Raw genomic sequence first — 26384 nt, forward strand, 5'->3', positions numbered from 1 at the left:
GATGATTCAAATGATCCTCCGAGATACGGTGGTGCTGCGGTGGCATGGCTGGAGGGGTCGCCTCGAAGGGGAGGGAGTAGCCCCTTCGGACGATTTGCAGCACCCACCTGTCCGAAGTGATGGTACGCCAGTGGAGCAGGTGATGGCGAACTCTGCCGCCCACTGGCGAGGAATGGGCCGGAAAGCTCGGACTAGGAAGGCTTGGAGGCGGATGCTGCCGGGGTGGATGTGGGCTGACCGCGTCGTCCTCCAGAACCGCCTCGGCGGAAACCACGTCCGCGACCGCGCGCAGGTTGGTTCTGCAGCTGGTGGCTAGGCGGACGTGAGGAGGCACCCCTTCCTTGGCCACGAAAGGGGCGAAAGGCGGAAGTTTGCGACCGCGGGGCCGAGAGGCCCAAGGACTTGGCCGTAGCCCGGGAGTCCTTAAAGCGATTCAGCGCACTGTCCGCTTTCTCACCAAAAAGGCGAGTGCCATCAAAGGGCATGTCCATGAGAGTGCTCTGGACATCCCCAGAAAAGGACGTGGACCGCAGCCAGACGTGACGTCTAAGCGCCACCGTGGTAGAAATCGCCCTACCCAGCGAGTCCGTAGTGTCAAGCCCACATCGGATTGCATGTCGTGCTGCATCCCTCCCATCGGCCAGAGCCTGGGTAAGTCGTGTCTGGGCCTCCTCCGGGCACAGGGGCAGCACGTCCTCCACCGTATCCCACAGAGAGTGGGAATAACGGTCCAAAAGACAGGCGGTGTTCAAGGACCGCAGACCCAAACTAAGGGAGGAGAACAGCTTTTTGCCAAACTGTTCCAGTCTCTTGGAATCCCAGTCCGGCGGAGCGGTCGGGAAGGAGGATTGGGAGGTAGAAGCCTGGATAACCAGGCTCTCGGGGGTGGGGTGTTGGGACAGAAAACTGGGGTCGCCCGGAGCAGGGCGGTGGCGCCTGGCGACGTTCCTGTCCACAGGAGGAACTGTGGAGGGCTTGGACCAGGTGCCCTGCAGAACGTCAATGAGGGCCTCATTGAATTGCAGCAGAGGCTCAGTGGAGCTTGCTGCAGACTGAAGCACCTCAGTGAGGACGTTAGTCCTCACAGCCATGGCAGGCAGCTCGAGCCCAAGGGCTGCGGCCGCCTTGCGCAGCACCACAGAGAAAGCAGCACCCTCCTCCGAAGCCACAGTCGGAGGAGAGATGAATCCAGTGTCTGGTGAGGTATCCAGACCACTGGCCTCCCCCAGTTCATCTGCCCAGTCCTGTGACAGCTGAGCCTGAACGGCCATAGGGTCATCGGAGCCCTCCCAGTCGCCCCCGTCATCCGATTCCTGGTAAAAAGGAGGAAGGAGAGGAGCCGGATGGTAGACATAATGTGTCTCTAACGGCGCCGAACGCGGCGTCCATCGACGCCGCACCGGCGCCGGATCCGGAGCGGGGCTGAACTGGGGATCGACGCCGAGCGGAGCCGGCGTCTGAGGTGGAACCGGTGTCGACGCCAGTGGAGGAGGCGTGACGAGGTCGACCGGCGTCGACGGGGACTCGGAGGCGAGTCCCTCGGGGACCTGCGGCGTCGTGTCCGGAGCCGTCGCCGGGGCTGGAGCCGCCGGCGTGCAAGGTCGCCCAGTCGGGTCCGCGGGGCCCGAAGGTGCGCCAGCGGGCGTCGACGGCGGAGCCAGGTTCCTCATGGCCGAGAGGAAGGCAGTGACTTCCGCCGGCGTCGTGTCAGTCCCAGGGACCGGCGGGTATGGGGACGTGCGCGGCGCCTGCGGCTCCACTGGAGCCGCGGGGGTGGAACCACCCTGACCCTCGGCCGAGTCGCGCGACCGGCGAGGGGAGTCCGAAGAGCGGTGTCGCCTCTTGGACTTCTTGGAGTGCTTCGACTTACCCGAAGACTTGGAGCCAGACGAGCGATGATGACGTCGGCTGCAGCTCCGCGACTGATCCTTGGACCTCCTCCTGGACCGGGATCGAGAGAGGCGCGGAGCCGAGTGGCGAATCTCGAGGAGCTTACGGGACCGCTCCCGTCTAGCCTTCGAGGTCAGGGCCTTGCAGTCCGAACACGACGCCGCGTCGTGGTCGAGGCCCAAACAGTAAAGGCACCGGCGGTGATGATCCGTAACCGACATCAAGCGGTTACAGTCAGCACAGGCTTTGAAACCAGGCATCCTACCGGCACCGGAGTCAAGACAAGATCAAAAAGGATCAAAAAACTTAGTCAAAAAAGACTAAAAGGGGTAGCTCTCCCGGATCTGCGCTTACTGGCGCGGAAAAAAGAAGAACTGACGTCAGCGCGCAAGGGCAGCGTCTAAGTACTCCGATGACGTCATTCCGGCGCACGACGCCGACGACGGAAGCGGAGCCGCAGACGACGCCTAGCGACGCGCAAGGGGTATTGCTGACGAAAAATCTTCCGGATCCAGTCTGACGCCTGGGGATATTCTAAGGTGAGGAATCTAACTAACGTGTTTCTTTCAGATAAGTCAAAACAAGATTTAAGTCCCATTGAGGCATGATGAAGGGCACGCGAGGAAACGTGTGTGTAATGCCTTTCAGGAAGTGATGAACAATTGGGGACTTAAAAAGAGAAGGCTGAACTGGAAGCCGTAGAAAGGCGCAAATGGCCGACAGATAACCTTTGATAGTGCCCAGAGCAGAGCCCTGCTGGGCCAAAGAGAGAAGGAACAGAAGGACCTCGGAAAGAGGGGCAGCAAGGAGATCCAGAGCCTTTGCTGTGCACCATGCCACAAATTTGTTCCACCTGCAGGCGTATATCGTCTTAGCGGAGGGACGTCTGGCTGCCAGAATAATGTCACAGACTTCAGGAGGAAAGTCAAAAGCTGTCAACTGTCGCCGCTCAATCTCCATGCATGGAGGTGGAGGGTGGGAAGGTTCGGGTGGAGGACCGTTCCCTTTTGCGGCGACAGAAGATCCTCCTGAAGAGGCAGACGGATCGGGGGAGCGATCGCCATCCTGAGTAGCTCAGGATGCCAGTATCTTCGTGGCCAATCCGGAGCCACAAGGATGACTTGGGCCCGGTCGCGCCGAATCTTCTTCAGCACTCTGGGCAGAAGTGGTATAGGCAGAAAGGCGTACAACAGACCGCACCACCACTTGTGATGAAAAGCGTCGCTGAGCGAGTGCCGCCTTGGAAATTCCAATGCGCAGAATTTATGACATTGCGCGTTCTCTTCGGTGGCTAATAGATCTAACCAAGGCTCTCCCCACTGCAGAAAGAGACCTTGCGTCACCTCCGAGTGAAGAAGCCATTCGTGATCCATCATGCACCGGTGGCTGAGTTCTTCCGCTCTGGTGTTCAGAGAACCTGCCAGGTGTTGAACCACCAAGGTAATGCCTTGATGTTCCAGCCATGTCCAGAGGCGGAGAGCCTCCTGACATAGGGTCCATGACCCCACCCCGCCTGGTTTGTTGCAATACCACATGGCGGTGGTGTTGTCCGTGAACACCTGCACTACACTTCCAGGACAGAGGGAAGGAATGCTTTCAGTGCAAGTCGGATCACCCGAAGCTCCAAAAGGTTGAAATGGAGCCGGGACTCCGCCAGTGACCAGAGGCCCCTGATCTCCGCCTCTCCCATGTGGTCGCCCCAACCCAGGAGGGACGCATCAGTCACCACTGTGTGCTCCGGTTGGGGAAGGGAGAGGGCTCTGCCCTTGACCCAATCGCGATTCGTGAGCACCACTGCAAGTCGTGTGCAGTGCCCTCCGAGATCTGGACGTGATCGGACAGGTTGCCCTGATGCTGCACCCACTGGAACTTCAGGTCCCACTGCAGAGCCCGCATATGCCATCTGGCATGTTGCACAAGCAGGAAGCAGGAGGCCATGAGGCCCAGGAGCCGAAGGGTCATCCTGACTTCAACAGCCAGTCGTCGAGATAGGGGAACACTGAAACCCCTGATCTGCGCAGATGAGCTGCGACCACCGCCTTCACTTTTGTGAACACCCGAGGGGCGCTGGTAAGGCCAAAGGGTAGCACGGTAAACTGAAAGTGCTTGTGGCCTACCGTGAACTGCAGGTAACGCCGGTGGGACGGCAGGACAGGGATCGAAAATAAGCGTCCTGCAAGTCCAACGCTACCATCCAGTTATGTTATGTTATGTTATAAATTGTTTGTAAAGCGCACGTACACCAGATTGGGTTCATGATGCTACTCTAAAGGGTGCTTTAGTCCTGGGATGTTACTCGTATGCCTGTCTAAATAACCATGTCTTTAGGAGCCTTTGAAAACCCATGAGGTCTGTACAGGATCCGATTTCTAGAGGCAGAGAATTCCAATATCTGGGGCCTAGTATGGCAAACCTTGTTCCACCGAAAAGCTTCAGTTTGAAGGAAGGTAGAATCAGAAAATGTATATGGGCAGATCGCAGATCTTTCAATAAGACTGTCAACGAATTTGGGGCTTCTACCATTCAGGGATTTAAAGATAATGCATCCCACCTTAAAGGCACATCTCTGAGTTATGGGGAGCCAATGCAGCTTCCTCAGAAGGGGAGTGACATGTTGACACCTATTTTCTTGAAGAATCAGTCTTGCTGCCTAATTCTGTACCAGTTGAAGACGGTGGGTGAGATAAGCTGGAATGGCAAAGTATAGAGAATTGGCGTAATCTATATGGGATATCACCATAGCAAGGACTGCCTGTATTTTAGCTTCCTGTGTAAGGAACCTACTAATTTTCCTTAATTTTCTCAACACGAAAGAGCACGTTGAGATCAGACCCAATTTGAGGCTTCATTGTGAGGTCACTATTAATTATGACCCCCCGTGTTTTGGCAGAGATCACAGGGGTAGGGGGCTGTTCCAGCTCTTTAGGCCAGAAACGGGGAATCCAAGTATTCAATGGACCTCCTGTTAAAATCACTTCCGTCTATCTGGATTTCACTTCAGATGGTTGCTGTTCATCCAGTCGCGGATGAACAGCAACGTAGTCAAATTCATGGATGGATGCATGAGAATTACTGATGGAAAATACAAGTTGGAAATCGTCTGCGTAATCAAAAGTGTGAACTTTCCTTTCTTTCAGGGCAAAAATCAAAGGAAGAAGGTATAGGTTGAACAAATGAGGGGAAAGTGAGGAGCCCTGTGGAATACCGCACATAGTACTCATCTTGGGGTTTGTGAACTGGCATAGGCGGACAGCCTGAGATTGGTTTCTTAAAAAGGAGCGGATCCATTCAAGGGCTGAGCCTTGGATTCCTGCTTCCTTGACACGGTCGACCAGTATATTATGGTCTACCATGTCAAATACCGCGGAGAGGTCCAGCAGCACCAGGGCCTGCGGAGAGCCCCAATCAGCCTCCTCCCGAAGGGTGTCCAATACTGTCAGTATAACTGATTTTGTGTAATGGGCTGGACGGAACCCTGCCAGATATTCGGACCGCTCCAGATAGGCAGATAGACTTCTGGCCCCATGGGCTTTGAGTAATTTGACCAGGTAAGGTAACAAGGAAATAGGTCAGAATTTTAGGGTCTGCCCCTGGCTTTTTCAGGAGGGGGGTGACAATGGCCTCCTTCAAGGTGTCAGGTACATAGCTCTGGGACAGTGACTCATTCAGAAGGGACATAGCTGGACCAGGGAGAGCAGCAAAGTCTTCCCTTAGGATCCAAGGGTGGCAGCAATCCCTAGGTGAGCCGGATTTTACTTTTATCAACAACTCCAAAAATACTTCTTGACTAATTACTGGAATCTGTCCCAAGGTACAGAAATTCTTAGGTACTGTTGGACATACATGTCTCGAACATATGGGGATACTAGCTTTGATGGCTTTAATTTTATCAATGAAAAAGTAATTTAGAGTCACATAGTGTCTGAGATGGTGTGGGTTTTAGTGTCACTCTGTCAGGGTTAGATAGTTCATTAACTATCTAAACAATTTCTTTAGACCGATTTGTGGAGGTTACAATTTTTGAGGAGAAATATGCAGCTTTTGTGGTCAGGATAGTTTTTTTGTAATTTCTAAGTGCAGCTAAGTAGATGCATTTATCATCAGATAAATATTGACTTTTCCACCTCCTTTCAGCTTGTCGCAGAGCTAATTTTAATTTCTTTAAGTCAGAGGAAAACCATCTCTGTGCCTCATGGCGACGTACTCCATATACTCTCCTAAGTGGGGCATGTTTGTTGCTAGCTGTCAGCAGCCAATCGGATACATCTCTCACTATGGTTGATAGAAGATTGAGCAGGCAGAACTGTATTGGTCAGTGTCTCAAGGAATTGACTTTTATTAATAGTGTTCCAACTCCTAACTGATCGAACATCAGGAGAGGGTGTTTTGGACCAGGTGAGATTATCAATAACAAATTTGATTAAATGATGATCAGACCATATACAGGGAGTAACCACCGGGTTAGTCATAGCCAGGTTGGCTGACCCTGCCTGGTCAAGTATGTGCCCTTTAATATGTGTAGCATCCAGTCTCCACGGTCGAGAGCAGACAAGACCTGAGCGAGCGTCAACATCTTGAACCTATCCTTCCGGAGGAAGCTGTTGATGTTCCTGAGAGCCATGATAGGACACAGGCCCTTGTCTTTCTTAGGTACCAGAAAGTAGTGGGAATAGCAACTACGACCTACTTCTGGGGCAGGAACGCGCTTGATGGCTTCCTTGCCCAAAAGAGCCAAAACATCCTGTTGGAGAAGTGTCAGGTGATCCTCCAACATGCATTGGTATTGAGGTGGCATGGCTGGAGGGCTAGCCACGAAGGGGAGGGAGTAGCCCCTTTGGACTATTTGCAAAACTCACCTGACCGATGTGATGGTGCGCCAGTGGGGGAGGTGATGGCGAATCCTGCTGCCCACTGGCGCTTGTTGGGCCTGAAAGGTTGGACTTTGGTAAAAACAGGGTCCTCTGTCTCTCAAGTAGCAGTCCAACCCAATTTAGGGGAGGAGGTATGGCGCCGGCATTATCAAGACCTTTATGCCAATGACCCAATAGCCCCAGAACCTCATGAATCCCCATCCAGGCAAGTCCCTTTACTTGCCATGGGCGATAACCATCTATGCTCATTAGAAGAGGTTAAATTGGCCCTGAATAAAGTCCTCCCAAATAAAGCCCCTGGACTAGATCGGATACCGGGTGACCTGTATAAGAGCGAACAAGTTGTATGGGCTCCCTATTTACAAAATCTTTTTAATGCAATTTTTACAGGAATGCCACTGCCCTATACTTGGGCAGGTGCTGAGATCATTCCGATACATAAAAAGGGTTCGCCCCTGGACCCGGCAAACTATAGGCCGATTAGCTTAATAGACGTGGCACAGAAGATCTTCGCACGTGTATTATTGGGGAGGCTCCAAGCATGGATGGAAGAATTTAACATCCTGACCCCCTTACAGGTGGGCTTTAGAGCTAAAATGTCAACAATAGATCAACTGTTTAGACTACAGATGATCTATTGGAAATCTATTAAATTGGAAGGAGGTAGCCTTTACCTTTCCTTTGTTGATTTAAAGTCTGCCTTTGACATGGTAGACCGGCGACAGTTATGGGAGCTTTTGAAGGGAATGGGTGTCCCCCCATACCTATGTCACCTTTTGGAAACATTACATAAAGACACCTTTGCCAGGGTAAGGTATGGTCAAAATGGCGAATTAACATCCCCCTTCCCCGTTGAAAGAGGTGTGAGGCAGGGTTGTGTGCTTGCACCTACCCTCTTCTCTCTCTTTCTAAACGGCCTTGTGGAAGAACTGCTAGCTTTAACAGATATAGATGCACCCAGGTTAGCTGGCAGGAAAATACCTGCACTAATGTTCGCAGATGATACTTTGCTTCTGTCGAAGACCGCCATGGGGATGGAAAGAGTCTTGGAGGGCTTTGCAACATTCTGTAGAAATAGGAACCTGGTCATTAATGTTAACAAGACCAAATATATGGTTCTGCATGCGGACACCACAAACTGTCCTATTCCAAAATTGGACAATCTGCCGTTGGAGCGAGTAACTGTTTTTGATTACTTGGGGTTAACATTAAGCAATAAAATGGATTGGGGAGCCCAGACTTCGAAGGCCAACTTGAAACTGGTCCAAGTTTCCGGGGGAATCCTGAAGATGTATAGGGACAGCCCGTTAAAGTTAATCAACCCGTTTGTAGAGGTCTATAAGGTCCAGGCAAGAGGTGTGGCGCTTTATGGCGCTGAACTTTGGGGCCACAGTGCAGTTCAGTTTTTAGCAAGGTCAGAAAACCATTTTATGAGACAACTTTTAGCATTACCTAAGAGTACTCCCCTTCAGCCCCTTAGGATAGACCTTGGTATTCAGCCAATAGTAGATCTGGTTGCCTCACGCCCGGTTATGTACTGGCGTCGATTGTGGAGCACACCAGAACTTAACAATTTTAGGGAGGAATTAAAATCCATTATGACACTCCCGAGGGCTGGTACCATCCCGTGGCTTGCATACATTAAAAAGTCCTTAGGCGAAATTGGAAGGGAAGACCTTTGGTCTAACCCAGAGGAGACTTGCGTTGCCTTACCAAAAAAAAATACCTGGCCAAAGCGATAGAGGAACACAAATTGTCACAAATAATACGTCTAGAGTCTAGTACTAATCTGACTTCTGTATTCCTCGAAATGAAAATATGTTATAGCCAGTACTGGATTTGATCCAATCATCACTTGCCAAGAAACTTTACATACAGTTTAGGCATGGATCCCTTCCCCTATTTTGTAGGACGAATAAATGGGAAGGTTCTATAACTCGACCCTGTCCAGGGTGCAGCTTGTATGAAGAATCAGAGGTCCATGTATTATTGTTTTGCAAGGCCTATACAAACCCACGCAGAAAATGGATCATCCAATTAGCTGAAAATCTTGGTGTAAGTAATTATAGAGACCTATACAGGGTAATGAAATATGATACTTCCCCCTTATTCGCCACAGTAACTGCTAAATATTTATCTACAATGTGGGTAATAAGAAAACATCTAGTAATGTAATGCTTCTCTCTTTTTTGCAAGCTATGTCCCTTTTTTCTATTTTGTATGACATACATCAGTTATTATTTTATGAATATATATTGCCCTAAAATCACTGTTTTATGAGAGGCTTTAAGATTATTGTTTACATGAGTAGATCTTTTTTAAATGTGATGTTTGTACTTTTATGGCATTTTCGCCGAAATAAAGTTTTCTGACTGACTGACTGAAAGGTTGGACTAGTAGGGTTTGGAGGCTGCTGCAGAGGGGGATTGGTGGACTGGCTCCCCCGCTGGCCCCCTGAACCACGGCGTTGGTTCCCATGTCCCCAGCTGCGCAAAGGTTGGGAAACTTGCTGCGGCCTGTGGCTCTATGCAGGACGTTGTGAGAATCCCCTTACGTAGAAATGAACGGGGCGAAAAGCAGACTGCGCTGGGCGGCTGGAAAGGCCCAAGGACCTGGCCTTAGCCCGCGAGTCCTTGAAACGCTCTAGAGCGTTGTCCATTTTGTCGCCAAAAAGGCGACAGCCATCAAAGGGCATGTCCATCAAGGTGTTCTGGACATCCCCTGAAAAGCCAGTTGATCTCATCCACGCGTAGCAAGTCGGCGGTATCCAGCCCACAACAGATGGTAAACGTAGCCTCATCCTTCCCGGCAGCGACATCCTGGGAGAGCACAGTCCGGGCCTCCTCCGGACACTGGGGCAGCACCTGCGCAACAGTATCCCACACAGAGTGGGAATAACAGCCCAATAGACATGCGGTGTTTACCGACCAAAGTCCCAAGCTGGCGGAAGAGAACATTTTCTTCCCAAGATGGTCCAGCTTCTTGGATTCCCTTTCCGGTGGAGCGGTAGGGAATGCGCTCTTGGAAGTGGAGGCTTGGACCACCAAGCTTTCCAGGGTGGGGTGTTGGGAGAGGAAAGTGGGGTCGTCCGGAGCCGGGCGGTGGTGTCAGGCAATCATCATCTGCACAGGAGCCCCCGTGTTGGGCTTGGACCACGTGCCCAAAAGAACGTCGATAAGGGCCTCATTAAACGGCAGCAGGGGCTCCGAAGAGCTTGCTACCGACTGAAGCACCTCAGTCAGGAGGTTAGTCCTGACCACCACCGTAGGAAGCTCGAGGTTGAGGGCCTCGGCCGCCCTATGCAACACCACTGCGTACAACGCTCCCTCCATCGTAGCCAAGGTATGAGGAGACAACATGCAAAGGTCAGGAGATGTGTCAAGACCACTGGCATCCCGCAATTCCTCTCTCCAGTCCGGCTCAGAACCCATCTGATAAGTTAAAGGGTCACCTGACCCCTCCCAGTCCTCCTCCTCAGGTTGCCAATCTGGCCAAAGAAGTGAACAGGGGCACAAAAACCCCTCTCGGCACCGCATAAGGTGTCAGACGACACAGATCCAGCGTCGTATGACGCCGGTACGGCTCCGGGTCCACTTCGGGATGGAGGCCTGGGTCCATGCCGGCCGGGGACACGACCGGCATCGGTTGCGGTGCCGGAGGTAGCAGCGCCAGTGGAGGTATAATGAGGTCAACCGGCACTGATCCGGATCCACGCCTGGATCCAAGGGGGGCCTGCGGCGCCGTGGCCGGAGCCGATGGCGGAGATGGTCGAGGCCCCCTAACTGAGTCCGCGGGGCCCAAAGCCGCTCTGGCAGGTTCGGGTCGATCAAACATGGCATGCATCGCTTCGCTTCGTAGAACGCACGAAGTTGGGCAGGAGTCGCACGGGTCCCGGAAAGGGAGGGACGCCCAGAGTTGACTCTGCACCGCCCGCATCCCACGTTGCGTCAGTCAACCGACGGGGAGAAGTAGAAAAGTGACGATGCTTCTTCAACTTCTTTTTGTGCTTCAACTTACCCGACCCAGAGTGCGAAGACTTAGAAGACTTGGACGAGCGGTGATGGCTCCGCGACCGGTCCCTCGACTTCCCTCGTGACCGGGACCTCGAACGGCGCAGAGCAGACTGCTAGCGCTCAAGCAGCTTTCGGGATCGCTCTTGCAAAGTCTTGAGCGCCATAGACTCGCAGCCGGAGTACGACTTGGGGTGGTGGTCGAGGTCCAGGCAAAAGAGGGATCCGTACTGGACATCAGTCAGGGACAGGAGCCACAGGCCTTGAAACCGGGCATCCCTCGTGCACCAGGAGTCGTAGACTTAAGACGTTGACAAAAGTCGAGAAAAAAGTCAGCCAAAAAGTGACTGGAGGTACCGCTCTCTCCGGATCTGCACTGGCTGGTGCGGAAAAAGAAAGAACTGACGTCAGAGCGCGTGGGCGGCATCTAAGTAGCTACTGCAACGTTATCCCGGCGACCACGATGCCAACGATGAACACGGAGCCGACCGACGCCACCTTCCGACATGCAGAAGTACTGCTGACGAAAAACTTTCCAGATCAAGTCTGATGCCTGGGCGTAATTCTAAGGTAAGGAATCTATAACTAACGTGTTTCTTTCAGATCACCTGGTTTACCAATGACGTGGACACAGGTGACAGTCTTCCTGTAAAGAGTAAAATCTACAGTGAGCCTGACCATGTCAGAGACTGCATCAGGACTGAGGTCCAAAAGATGCTGGAGTTGGGGTTTATTGAACCTTTGGCTAGCCCTTGGGCTAGTCCAGTAGTCCTTGTGCCAAAACCTCAGAACCAAGATGGTAATAGAGAGATTAGGTTTTCTGTAGACTACAGAGACCTCAATGCAGTAACTAGGACTGATGCCATCCCAATTACAAGGGCAGGTGAGCTAATTGAAACTCTGGTCTCAGCAAAGTATCTTAGTACATTTGACCGGACTGCTGGCTACTGGCAAATCAGACTCCCTGAGGAAGCCAAGCCAAAGATAGCATTTTCAACCGCTAGTGGGCATTATCAATTTATTGTAATGTCGTTCGGTTTGAAGAATGCACTTGCCACATTTCAGAGATTGGTGAATAAAATTCTCAAAGGTCTGGAAGCCTATAGTGCTGCATATCTGGATGATATTGCTGTCTTAAGTTCCACCTGGGAGGATCACCTGGTCCACCTAAGGAATGTTCTGGAGGCCCTGCAAAAGGCAGGTCTCACTATCAAGGACACAAGGTGCCAATAGGGCAGAGCAAGGTGGTGTACTTCCGCCACCTTGTCGGTGGAGGCCAGATTCAACCATTGGAGTGCAAAATCCACACCATAGTGGACTGGGTTCCTCCCACTACCCAGACTCAGGTCAGAGCTTTCTGGGGCCTGACTGGGTACTACAGGATGTTTGTTAAGAGATATGGGTCCATAGTGACTCCCCTTAATGATCTCACTCAAAGAGAATGCCTAAAGAGGTTCAGTGGACAGTTCGCTGCAAAAGACATTTGATGACCTGAAGCTGGCCATGTGCACTGCTCCCATCCTGCAAAGTCCTGAATACTCCAAAACCTTCATTGTCCAGACAGATGCTTCTGAGATGGGGGTAGGTGCAGTATTATCACACTACACTGGCCCTATTGAGGAACCTTTGTGAGGACATTTGTTTTCACCTCCACAGTGAGTAAGATCAGCTACTACTGCCACCTTCCACATCACTACAGTAAAGGAGGCAATTTCTTTCATGGCAAGGCAGTGGGGAGGAACCAGGCCAGGGTCTGGGGAGGTATCTAGGCCACTAGCATCCTGTAATTGCTCATACCAATTGTCCTCAGTATATTAGGGGAAAAAGCCATCCACTTCATGAAAGTTATCATTGTTGGAGTCTGTGCCAAAGTTATTGAGCAATGTCTGCTGTGAGGTAAGTGCTAAGTATCTGAATGAGAAGAGTTGCGATATTGCTGCCTGCCCCCAGAGGATTCAGGACATAGCCGAGTTCGGGACATGTTCAGCTCAGAGTGGAGAGCAAGATGTATTGAGCCTCCTCATTCAGCACCGATGGCTTCAATGTGAAAGAAACTAGAACAGGGTTGGAGCCGGGACCAAAGTTGGCACCGGGATGGGTACAAACCTGACGTAGGTTCAGAGGGCACAGAGGGTGGATCCACTGTCAGAAGTCCAACTGGAGCCCTCACAGACACTTAGGGCACAAAGGCACCCTAGAGAGAGCCAGCGAAAGGTTGAAGAGCATGGTCTCTTGAAAAGCCTTAACCTTCTGTGATGTCACCAATGGACCTGGAAATTCAGGGAGCACCGGGTCCATGTTAGGAATGTGCTGCAAAGGGCATTGGGAGCGAGATCAGGAGGCATGCTGACACCCATGCACCATCTCTGGAGTTAAAGAGTGGTGGGAAGGGGCAGAGTCAATCAATCAATCAATCAATCAATCATAGCATTTGTAAAGCGCACTACATACCTGTGAGGGTCTCAAGGCGCTGGAGGGGGGGGGGGGGGGGGGGGGGGGGGAGGGGGAGGGGGGAAAAGTTGCTACTGTTCAAAGAGCCAGGTCTTGAGGAGACTCCTGAAGGTTAGGAGGTCTTCAGTCTGCCGTAGGCGGATGGGGTGGGTGTTCCACGTCTTGGCGGCGAGGTGGAAGAATGATCTGTCGCTGGCAGTCACTCTTCGGATGCGGGGGACGGTGGCGAGGGCGCGGTCTGCAGAGCGTAGCTGGCGGGTGGGGGTGTTGATGCTGAGTCGGCTGTTGAGGTATGCTTGTCTGGTATCGTGGAGTGCCTGGTGTACGTGGGTGAGGAGTTTGAAGGTAATCCTCTTGTTGATGGGGAGCCAGTGCAGGTCTCTCAGGTGGGGTGTGATGTGGCTGCGGCGGGGGATGTCGAGGATCAGGCGTGCGGAGGCGTTCTGGATGCGTTGGAGCCATTTCAGGAGTTTGGCCGGGGCTCCTGCGTAGAGTGCGTTGCCATAGTCCAGTCTACTGCTGACGAGGGCCTGGGTGACCGTCCTAGTTTCGTGGGGATCCACTTGAAGATCCTGCGAAGCATGCGGAGAATGTTGAAGCAGGAGGAGGAGATGGCGTTGACCTGCTTCATCATGGAGAGGGTGGAGTCGAGGATGACCCCTAGGTTTCGTGCGTGGTCGGTGGCTGTAGGGGGTGCTCCTAGTGCTGTCGGCCACCAGGAGTCGTCCCAGGCCGAGGGTGTGGAAGCGAGGATGAGGATCTCAGTCTTGTCCGAGTTCAGCTTCAGTCGGCTGTTCCTCATCCAGTCGGCGACTGCCTTCATTCCTTCGTGGAGGTTGGTTTTGGTGGTGTGGGGGTCCTTGGTGAGGGAGAGGATCAGCTGGGTGTCGTCGGCGTAGGAGAGGATGTTGAGTCCCACTTGAACTTCTTATGTTTCTTCTTAGACTTACCTAATGACTTCGATTGCAACACATACCTGCTGCAGGAACGGGACCTTTCTTTCACCTTCAACCAATCACAGCGTGGAGTTTTCAGGTTTTTGGTGACAAAGTTTTGTCTTGTGGTACAAAAGGGGGTGGTGATGGACGGAGCATCAGAACCAATCAAACACTCACACCCAGTCAACAGATCTGGGTTTGATCCATCACCGTTCTTTAGCCCACTCTGCCACCCCAGTTCAGACATGCTCAGTCTGACCCTGTGCCTCATGGGAACAGTCCAGCCCGAACTGCCAAGCCATGCCTTCCCTGGACCGGAAACAAGCTTCCTAGGACCGGTTTCTGGCATTTCAGCCGTCTTCAGCCAGGCTTGCTTGAATCCAGTGGCAAAGTGAGCAAGGGACTCACGTCTGAGCATACCCTGCCAACTTATGGCGAACAAAGCGGTACAAAAGGGGGTGGTGATGGACGGAGCATCAGAACCAATCAAACACTCACACCCAGTCAACAGATCTGGGTTTGATCCATCACCGTTCTTTAGCCCACTCTGCCACCCCAGTTCAGACATGGCCATATGCAAATCAGTCTGACCCTGTGCCTCATGGGAACAGTCCAGCCCGAACTGCCAAGCCATGCCTTCCCTGGACCGGAAACAAGCTTCCTAGGACCGGTTTGACTGGGTGTGAGTGTTTGATTGGCTCTGATGCTCCGTCCATCACCACCCCCTTTTGTACCGTAAAGTTTTGCCTTGTAGCACGCACAAACTGGTAAGTTTGATGCTGCTGTTGGCAAAGTGCTGTGCAGCCGTGCACTGGGGTCAGGCTGCAGCACCCCTTATTGATCACTGGCTTACAGACGTAGCATATTGCCAGAAGCAGTTGATGGAGAACTGGCTCTTGATGCCAGCAGCTAGCTGCCACACAACATATTGGCGCCATTTGACATGTATATGCCAAACTCCGATGGAATCTGAGCATCTTAATATATTGAACAACCCCAAAGACATGATGCAGTGGTGTTATATTCCATATAGGTACTATAATATAGGCCTCGGTAAAACTCGTTACCCTTCACCTATATTCTCTCTCTACATTACACTTGTCACGGTTTACAGGGACTGCCCTTTTACCTAGATATTACACTGCATTCAGAATGCGGGTTTTCCCTAGTTCGAAATCTCATACAGTATGCATGAGGGTTTTTGGAAGCACAGCAGGACTGCCATCTCCTGTATAAAATCTATGTGCAAAGTTCATGCTCGACGTCATCCTTAGGCCGAAACAGTAATACAGCAAGGTAGGACCCCTGGGGAGACATATGGGTATATATACATCACATCTGGCTAAGATAGTTAGAGAAGATCAAGACTTCCTGGCGAGACACTGACAAGAGACGTTGACGTTCCTGCATGCAGACACTCCAGCTCGCAGTGGTCTAACATCCCTTGCGGGGTGTCCAGCTCGAGACCAGGACGGGGTCCCACAGTCTCACTTAAGGTAATGGGGTTGACTAGATACTAAAAGGATTCTTGGCTTAACACCTACACCCATGCTAGGTACACTTAGGTGCATCTAGTTAGGGAGGCATCGTAGGAGTACGCATCTTTTATCATCTGTTTTATATACTTGAATGTCATGATTTTAGTAAGATGGTAGAACTATACCATCCTTTTACCTTTATAGTACTGTTAATCATTTATATCTTATACTGTCTAACGGTTGTTGCAGCACATCTATTCTACACCAGAATAAAAACTGTTCAATATGAAAATGCCCAGCTTGCTTTATTCGGTGTATCTCTCTAAGACAGACTAAGTAAGCACAAGTGACTGAGCAAAAGGTAGTACATTGTTTCCACGGTTCTGAGGGATCAGGGTTGTCCTGTTTGATGGTTGCCAAGAACTATTCTCTCCATGGTAAGGGGAGATTCTAGTGGCACTGTGAGCTAGTTGGTACAAGAAAGCCAGCATAACCGGTGGGGGTGATCAGAGTTCGTCTAACACCAATCCTACAGTGTATGTTGTCTAAACGCGCAGATCCTGTATACTTTTTATAGGAACTACACGAAAGTGGAGAGCAGGGGCACGAGACATCCTGTCCAACACCAAAATCACTGGCACCCGAACACAGCTTAATCCCACCATTCAGTTGATTGATATGTTTGTATACCATGCTTGTATCTATAATGTTCCAAATATGTTCACACTGAACTGAGTGCCCTGTTTCAATGAGGTGTACCTGCTGAACGAGTTACTTACCTTCGGTAACGATGTATCTGGTAGAGACATAGTCTAGCCGCAGATTCCTTAACTTAGAATAACCCCAGGCGTCAGACTGGATCCGGAAAACTTTCCGCAGCACCTCTGCGTGCCGGGGGTGGCGCCGCACGGCTCCGCCCTGACGTCGTCCACGGACGTGACGTCAGCGGAGCCATATATGCCCCTCCCGGCACGCTGACGTACAAATTACTTACCTTTGGTAACGATGTATCTGGTAGAGACGGTTCTAGCCGCTGATTCCTTAACGTAGAATTATCCCCAGGCGTGAGACTGGACCTGGAAAACTCTCTTGCCCAGCATCTCTGCGCGCCGGGGGGCGGCACCCCATGACTCCGCCCCGACGTCCTCCGCGGGCGTGACGTCAGCGAGGTCACATAAGCCCCACCCCGGCGCGCCGTCGTCAGTTTGCTTCAGAGAACTTTTCCGTGCAACAACGTGGAGCCATCACAACAAACCTGAGAAGAGCATGGGAACAGTGTGCGAAAAAAGCAGAGAAACAAAAGAGAGAAAAACAAAAGGTGAGAAACATCACCAGACGGCACCAAGCACCAGAAGGCGTTAACAGCAGGCCAGATCAGGAAAAAGAAGAGCACCACTTAGAGGAACAACTGTGCAAGCCAAGGCGAAAACACCAGGTGGCAGTAAAGCACCAGAAGACCAGAGCAGCAAAGCCATAGCAAGAAAAGCACAAAGCACCACTCCGCGGAACCACCTTGCAAGCCAAGGCAAGAGCCATCCTGGAGGCATAAGCATGTGAAAGCGCTGTGACAGAAAGAGAGAGAGAGAGTCTGCAATCACAACCACAAAGGGAAGGACCACAAGCCCGGAACAGAGGAGCAACAGCAAGTCATACCCAGACTACACAGCCAAGGATGGCCATACCTCCTGAAAGGAGCAGGAAGTCAAAGGACAGAAAATCCATCCGCAGACCACAGTGTCAAGGAGGGCCATAACCTCTGAATGGATCCGGAGGTCAAAGGACAGGTAACCCATCCGCAGACTACACTGCCAAAGGACAGGTAAAAGAACCCCTAACGAAGAAGACCGGTAGGGAATCACCAGCTAGAGGGAAGCCTGACCGGAAGAAAACGAAGACAAGCCACCCAGAGGGAGGCGACTGCAGAAACCCAAGCAGAGGGTCCTCGCAGAATGGGGAGGAAGGGAGGGTCGTGAAGGAATCTGCGGCTAGAACCGCCTCTACCAGATACATCATTACCGAAGGTATGTAACTTGTACATCTGATAGAGACTACTAGCCGCAGATTCCTTAACGTAGAATAGATACCCTAGCCATACCCAGAAGGCAGGAGTGCCTGTGGGAGAACCCCCCACCCGGAGAGACACAAAGCCCCAGCAGGGGACATGTCACAAGGACAAGAAGGGAAAGGCCAGGATATCCTAAGCCCCACCAAGGGAGAACTGCCCAACACCCCGCAGGGGCAGACAGCACCCGAAAAGCCTCAAGGAACACCTCAACCCCTAGGGAGAAGAGGTAAAACCGGAGGCAGGGTCTCCCTGAAGAAACACAGACACAGAAGAGAGCTGAACACACCCCAGCCGGAAGCAGCGGACAAGGCAGGGACGGCTCCACCGCCTAAAGTGCAGACGGAAGAAGAAAGGCACAAGAGAACACATCAAAGGCCACAATGGTGTAGCAGAACAAACAGGCCTGCACTGGCATGACAACCAGCAGCAGACACCACCACTGAACAGTGCATCCAGGACCAACTAGACGTCAGCCGAAGGCAGAGGTCAGGAGGGGCCAAAAAGGGCCAGGACATGCCCCACGAGAGGGGCCTGCACACACTGACCCGCGAATTAAGAGGAACTAGGGAGAAAGAAGAAGAAGAACAGAAGCGCAAAACCGCGACAACGGAAGGCCGTGGACAGCAGGTCGGACCAGGCCCGCGACACAGCAATCCAGGAGACGGAAAGGCCCGGGGAGCAACGCAAGCCACTCCAAAACCGCCAGCAGGAAGATCGCACTTGCGACATACCGTGATGCCACGGAGAGCAGGAGTCCGAAGGACGACTATACCTCCCCAGCACATGATAAAGCTATATAATAGCTACCATTACCCCACATAGGGCATGTTACGTCCCAGAACATGGGAACCCTCTTAGGAAAAAGTTTCCACAGCAGAGGACAAACAGAAGATCCTGTGGAGAAAAAAACGCAGATGGCTTGCCAATCAGCTAATAATGAAAAGACAGAAGGCCTAAACTCAGGGCCTACACGGCTTACCAACAGCCAAAACCCACAAGTCAAAAAAGGGGGCTGGACCAGCAACCAACAGCACCAAAGTCCTAACAAAAGGACCTTAAGACACATGAACGACACAGAACACACAACCGGGGCTACTCGGTACAAGGCCCCAGTACAACAACGGAAGAACACCTCCCTAATACAGACCGACTCACAGGTCACTGAGGAGGAGGAGGAGGAGGGGAAGGAGGAGGAGGAGGAGGAGGGGAAGGAGGAGGAGGAAGACGAAGCCCCGCAAGAAACCTCTGAATGGCAGAATCCGCAGGGGGGTGGAACAAAAGAGTGCCATCAAAAGGAAGGTCCACCAACCATTCCCTCACGTCCTCCGGGAACACACTATCCCGGAGCCAGGCATGGCAACGAAGGGCCACAGATGTAGCCATGGTACTACTAAGCACCTCCGAAACGTCCAGAGCCGAGCGAAAAATAAAGGACGCCAGCTCCCGGCCATCCAACACATGGTGCCTCAGATCAACACAGGCACCCTCCTGAGAAGCGGCAGACATAAGGGATTCTGCCGAGTCCCACAAGCAAGAAGTGGCACTTGCCAAAACACAAAGAGTGTTAAGGGACCGCAAATCCGCACTGGTGGAGATGAAGATCTTGTGCCCCCAGCAATCCAACAAAGCGGGCCTCGCGTGACGGAGGAGGCCAACACCGATGGCAAAGAGGGAAAGGCAGTCTACAAAAGAGGGCCCCTGGTAGAGGGGTGGAGGGAAAGACAGACAGGGTCATGCGGTGCAGGACGGTGGTGGTGGTGCAGAAGCTGCTGGGGTACCGGGTCCCCCGTGGCGGGCCGCCCCCAAGCGAGACGTGTGAAGCGAAGCCTCAAAGGGAAGAAGCAGCTCCCTACCCCCATAACCCTGATGGAGGACTCCCAGAAGATGATCTGTGGGGATATGTGGAGCTGGATCGCCCATGCACAAGATCCCCGTCGCCGTGGAAACAGAACGAGCAAAAGCAGCACCGGCCTCCGTAGGGCCCCGTGGAGGGGAAAGCAGTTCCTCGGTGGGAGACGGCTGCAAACTAAGGCGGCCGCCCCCAGGCCAATCGGAGGAAGGAAAGGCCAAGTCCGAAAAGGAGGAGGAGGGGTTGCCGAGGAATGGGGAACCTGAGGTCCTTCCGGTGAAGACTTCGGGGGCGCGGCGATGCCGATGAGCCGTCTTTGGAAGACGCCGGGGAAAATTCCACGACGCGGTGGTCCATCTCCGGAGAAGAAGAGACCAACAAGCGCCGAACCTCTGGGGAAGAGGGAGCGTCCGAAGACGACTCAACGACCCGACGCCGGCCCGGCGCCGTAGAGTCCGTGACCGGTGTCAGGTCAACGTCGACCGGCGCCGAAGGGGACGCCGGACCAACCTCCGCCACAACTCGCGGCGCAGGAGACCGGAGCCTGGGTGGCTAGGGAACGGCGCCAAAAAGGCGTCAAGTCGACCCCCAACGAGGCAGCCACCTGCGTGGAGGGACGAAGGGGGCCCGGGGACACGCCCCTGTCCCTAGCCGGCCCCTGCGGCGCCGCCAGGGCCAGCAGCCCCTGGCACCTGAGCGGTGCCACCACGGCCTCGGACAAGGCCGCCGCCTGCCCAGAGGGCCGAGGGGGACTCGAGGACACACCCCAAGTGTCGGCAACCTCCCGTGACACCACAGGGACCCCCGCGGGGGTTTGCGGCGAGGCAAAGGCGCCCGGGTCCGAAGGAGTGAACCCTGAAGGGCCGCACCCCGACGGCCCTACATCCTCCGAACCTGGATCCGAACCAGTCAGCACCGTGGCCGGAGCCGCTGGCAAGGGACCCGCAGACGTCCCAGGAAGTGAAGGAGGAGAAGGAAGAGCCAAAGAGGCCTCCATCTGGGATCTGGTCGCCCCCGCGCCGGGGAACGGCGGATAGGATGGCGATGCTCGGGGCCGCACCACCCGCGGAGAACCTACGCCCCCAACAGACCGGAATCCGGGACAAACTGCGACACTTACCAGCAGGTGAGCGACGCCCTTGCGGCCTGGGAGAGGGATGTTGTCTGAGACGAAGGTGGCGGTTCTTGAAGCCGTCCGCGGGGGACGGACGCGACGATGCCAGTGACCTGGACATGCGTGCCGACAGGAGCTTCATCCCGCGCTCCTGCCGGGACTTCGGCTTCATCTGCTGACACGCCTCACAATCCGTGGAGTTGTGGTGCTCCCCCATACACCACATACAGATGGGGTGAGGGTCCGTCGCCGACATCTGGCGTGCGCATGACGAGCACGTTTTAAAGCCCGAAGGCATTCGCACACTGTACCCAAGAAAAACAAGAAAAAAAGGCCTAAACAGGCCAGGACACAATCCGGGTCCGCGTTGCACGTGGAAAAGAAGAAAACTGACGTCACGCCCGCAGAGGACGTCGGGCGGAGTCGTGGGGTGCTGCCCCCCGGCGCGCAGAGATGCTGGGCAAGAGAGTTTTCCGGGTCCAGTCTCACGCCTGGGGATAATTCTACGTTAAGGAGTCTGTGGCTAGTAGTCTCTATCAGATGTCAGTTTTCCACACCGCAACGCGGAGCCACCACCAAAAAACTGTTAGAATATGGGAACAGTGTGCGAAAATGGTGAAAAGACATGGAATGATGAAAAACCACACCATAAAGGAAAGTGCCAGGCACTGTATATTGGAAACTAGTAAAGGGAAAGATCAGAGCACTGCCCTAAGAAGCAACCCCGCAAAAGTGAAGGCCAACCACCCTGGGAGGTAAATGAAGATGTAAACAACAGCATTGCAGGCGACATAGTCCGCAACCTTATATGTACAACCGTGAAGGACAACAAGTCTGGAACATGGGAGCTAGGACAATTGACCACAAGACGTCACCAGAAAGAGACGTTGTATCCCCAATAAGAGATTAAAAAAATGTGGCAGAGCCAATAGACCTCAAACCAATGGAGCACAGGGGTGGTAAAAGACCCCAGGGCGATAAGGGGGGGGGGGGGGGGGGGGGGGGGGGAGGGGTACACGAGCCCACACTGTACAACCCAGGGCGTAGGGTTGGAAAGGATACATGACGCATGAGCGTACCGTCCAATTACGAAAATGGGTGGAGTAGAGCTATGAAAGCAGAATGAAGCATTCTGTGTGGGAGTGAAGTGAAAGCGTCACCCTGCAGAAGAATCAAGCCACCCAAAGGCAGGCGAGCGTAGAAAGCCCAACCTAAAAAGGTCCTCGCAGAACGGGGAGGACGGGTGGGCGTTTAGGAATCTGCAGCTAGACTATGTCTCTACCAGATACATCGTTACCGAAGGTAAGTAACTCGTTCATCTGATAGAGACATCTAGCCGCAGATTCCTTAACTTAAAATAGATACCAAAGCCATACCCAGAGAGGAGGCGGGTCTGCGACGGAACCGCACCAAGTTCTAGAGAGAACTTGGCTGTCAATAAAGTGACTAAAACAGTGCCATCAATCATATGACGAAGCACAGTGGGGACAGTAATGTCAGCGCAGCTAACTCACAGACCATGAAGCTCAGAATAGAGCGGAGAACAATGGAAGGCAAAGGTACCACAAGCCAACAAAAACAGCACGAAAACCCCTTTTGTGTATAACGGGTTGAGAGAGGGAAAGCCCAGAGCCAGAATGTGCGTGCTGGAGCAAGAGTTCACAACTTCGAAAAGAGAAGATGAACCAAGCCTAGGGCCTGAGGTGTCGACAAAGCAAAAAGCGATTACCGGTCGACCAGGCAAAGCAGTGGAAAAAACACTTGAACCCGCCCCTGAAAAATACAGGGGGCAACAAAGGCAAAAGGCTGACTCCTGCCCAGCAAGTGCCGGTATGGAACAAGAAAATGCATACTAAATATGCTGGAGTTAAAAGGAATCTGATGACAGAAGTGGAACTGGACCTAGGGTGTGAAAGATCCACCAGATGTAATGTGTCGCCTGTAAGCAAAACCAGAGAGATGGCAACCGGTATGACAGAAAGCGCATACCGGCCCAGTATGTTGAATAATGGAAGAAGCACTTTTCAAGCTGCATCAGCTAGACACATGTGACAACATTGGCAGGCGACCAATCCATGGCCAGAAAGCCGGTAGTAAAATAGAAGACACGCCAAGACATAGGCGGTCTGTTACAACCGGCGAAAGGGCCAATGGCACACAGCCTAGTGTCAAAGTAGGAGCGACACTGTAAGACATCGAAGCATACCAGAAGGCACCTAAGCACATCGTGTGGACGTTGGAACCACACGAAGAAAGGAAAGGCCTCCTGCAGGGCAGCGTGAGCGGCTCAGATGCGCACGACATCAAGAGGGCAACAGCCCAAAAGGGGAACCAGGCAGCCGAGCACCACATAGAGGTGGTGGCACAAGCAGACCGGGTCAGTGACCACGGACACCGCATGAAAGAAAGAGCAACATCACCCCCTTGCTCGGGAAGAACCACGGTCCCCTGCAAGCTAGAGGCACAACAGTGGAAACAGTCAGGATCAATGTAAGTGCCCCGGACGACAAGTAGCAAGTATTCCGAAGAAATACGCCCCATGAAAAATCACAGTATGATCCAGGCAGAAGTGTGGAAACACCTGTGCGGGGCAGCAGGAAATGTGGAAAAACCCGCTGTAGGAGAAGTGGTGAGAAAAGAGGCCACATACAGCAGATATATAAATGCTAAGCTAGTACCTTGGAGGACGAGCCCAATAAGGGCTGCATTCCCAAGTTGGTACTAAATTAATCATTGCCGCACAGCGGCGGAGACTGTGTGAGCCATAAAAACAAGGACAGAAGCACTACAGACAAGCGGGACCAAAGGCACCCGAAGTGCGGCAGGGCGATGCTAATAATAGGATCGCAGGACAAAAGACAGAGAGGGACTCCCCGAAGGATGTTCGTGAGGAATACTCCATAGGAGCGTACTAAGGCAAGGCAGTCGCCCAGCACCAGCATATACCCCACATAGGGTAAGTGTCAACCCCTGGTAAGGGGATCATCTTGGGCAAAACACGCAGTTAGAGGACTGAACAGAAGATTAAACCACCGATACGGCTGAAATCTAACAAATCAGAGAAGGCTGAACAGACGTGGACAGCAAACGGGGAACCTACTATACACGTTTGTGATAGAGGTGTAGGAAAATAAGGCACAGAACAGTGCAAAAGTTATGGCAACCCGGACAAGAGCCGGGAGACTGCCGAATCCGCGTTGGGATAAAAAAGGTCCACACCATTAAACGGTAGATCTCTGAGGGCATCCCGAACATTATCTTGGAAATGACTGTCACGCAGCCATGCACGGCAGTGCAAAGCCACAGATCGAGCAAGAGCTCGTCAATGGTATCAAGGGAAGAACGGAGCGAAAAGTGCGCCATTCCCCTGCCATCAAGCAGAAGCCGAAGCAACTGTGACCGCGGCTCCTCTGGAATAGAAGGGAGAAGGTTCTCGATCAGGTCCCAAAGGGGATGAACGCGTGAACACACATGCAGTATTCAATGTGTGGATACCCGCACTGGTAGAGGCAAAAAGTTGGCGAGCACACGCGTCCAGCCACCTAGACTCCCTAATGGGAGGTAATAATGGCAAGGCAGATGAAGACTAAGTTAAAAGCCTCCTGAACAATGAGTCCCTGAGCCGTAGGGCGAGTGGACAGGCAGAGTGGATCACCCGGAGCAGACCGGTGCCTACGATCAAAAGGGTCCCAGGAAGAGGGCCTTGCCCATGTGCCACGCAAAATGTCAAATAAAGATCTTCCAAAAGGCAGCACAGGCTCCACCTCAATAGGCTCCATATGGAGCAGATCCCGTAAGGGATCAGACAGCAGGGGGACCACATGAGGCTGAAAACCAAGAATAGCAGCTGCCCTGTGAATGGCACGTGCGTAAGCAGCACCAGCTTCAGTTGTCAGTAGGAGACGGCTGACGACTAAGCCGTCCACTGGACAACAAAAGTGGAGGAGCAGGAGACTGACCCGAAGGCAAGGCAACACAAGGCACTTGCACCATGGGCCCTCGATCCGGGGAATCCATAGAAGCGTCAACCTCTTGACCAGGAGGCATTGTTGATGTTGACGGCACCAGCGTCGATCGACACCGTGTGGAGGTCACAGCGACGTCCGAGGAGTCGGGAGGAGCTGCAACCTCGTGAGGAAGCTTGGACGGTGGCACCGGCGTCAATTGACGCCGGGTTGGAGTCGACTGGACGTCGACGACCTCCAGAGGGGTCGATCCCACTGTAAAATGTGCCCGTTTGGTCAAGCCGGGCGCCGAGCTGGGCGTCAGGGCCGGCGCTGCCTCCGACGTCAGCACAGGAAGCCGCTCAGGACTATGCGAAGACTGATGGGGTGGGCTGGATGGGCAACTGGGAGGACCCACTGGGCTGTGACCCGTCAGCGTCGTATCGTCTCCGGAGTCGAGGCACACAGCCGGCGCCGAGTAAGAATCTGCCGGCGAGGACCCGACGTGAGTGCCCTCCACCTGTTTGGGATCCGAAGGCGCTCCAGGGAGAGGTGGGGACCCAAAGTACGACTGGAGTGCAATAGAATACCCTCCATTTGGGCACGCGTCGCTCCAACCCCTGGAGAGGGTATGGAGGTGGCGACTGCCGGAAGCCCTTACCTGGCATAGAGCGAGAGGAGTGGGCGCCGGCAGTACGCGAATGGGAGGAGGACCTCCGTGCTTGCCGCTTGTGCTTGCGCTTACCTGCCCTCGAACGACGTTCGCGGGAACGACCTCTGGACTGTGCCCAATCTGGAGGGGGAGAGCGGCGTTGCGAAGGTGCTGGACTGGACAGCCGTGCGGCTAGCAGTCCCATACAGTGCTCTCTGAGGGACTTGGGCTTCATCCTCTGATAGGCGTCGCACTCTTTGGAGTCGTGGTGCACGCCGAGGCACCAAATACAGATGAGATGCGGGTCAGTGCCAGACATCTGATGCGCACAGGCTTCACAAGCCTTAAAAGCCGAAGGCATTGCACACTGTTCCGGCGTGTCGAAAAGGCCTAAAAACCAGGCCAAGGAACTGCTGGTCTTCCAGGATCCGCGTTGGGACGCGGAAAACAAGAAAACTGACGTCAGCGCGCCGGGAGGGGCATATATGGCTCAGCTGATGTCACGTCCGTGGACGACGTCAGGGCGGAGCCGTGCGGCGGCGCCCCCGGCGCGCAGAGGTGCTGTTGTGGAAAGTTTTCCGGATCCACTCTGACGCCTGGGTATATTCTAAGTTAAGGAATCTGCGGCTAGACGTCTCTATCAGTTGACTGTTGTATTACGTAAAAACCCAATAAATAAAAAAAATAAAAAAGTTTTGCCTTTTAAGGATATGCATTAGAACTCTGTTTGCGATAGTCCCTACTAAGGCTCAAACCCTGTTGTTTTGGGAAGTGACTTCTCTTGCACACTGTGAAAAATTTGGGGATAACTTGTCAAAAGCCGAAGGAGTAGCTCTGAATCTGCATCTGAAGGCACGGAAAGAAAGTGACATCAGTGCGCATAGGTGGCATTTATACGTGGCTTCACTCGTTACTTCTGGAGCGGAGCAGAGCGGCATCTGCACGATGCCATCTACTGGCGTGCAGGACTACTGCTTTGAATCCAGTCTGATACCTAGGGAATATTCTGAAGGTGAGGAGTCTGTAGTTAGAAGTATCCATCCGAAATTCTGTAGATTATAACTAATAACATGAAGTTTATACATTAACCTTAATCACAAGCTCATGGGAAGTCCTGTTATA

The 26384-nt window shown here is 53.0% G+C and overlaps 1 protein-coding gene across 2 annotated transcripts in view; it reads right to left on the bottom strand.

Annotated features, from left to right (window-relative positions):
- The window catches only part of KNTC1 (kinetochore associated 1), a 1031844-nt gene that overhangs the window by 4967 nt on the left and 1000493 nt on the right, over nt 1–26384 (bottom strand). The gene's annotated exons all lie outside the window — the stretch shown is intronic.

The sequence above is a fragment of the Triturus cristatus genome, chromosome 11, assembly GCF_964204655.1.
Source record: "Triturus cristatus chromosome 11, aTriCri1.1, whole genome shotgun sequence".
Lineage (NCBI taxonomy): Eukaryota > Metazoa > Chordata > Amphibia > Caudata > Salamandridae > Triturus > Triturus cristatus.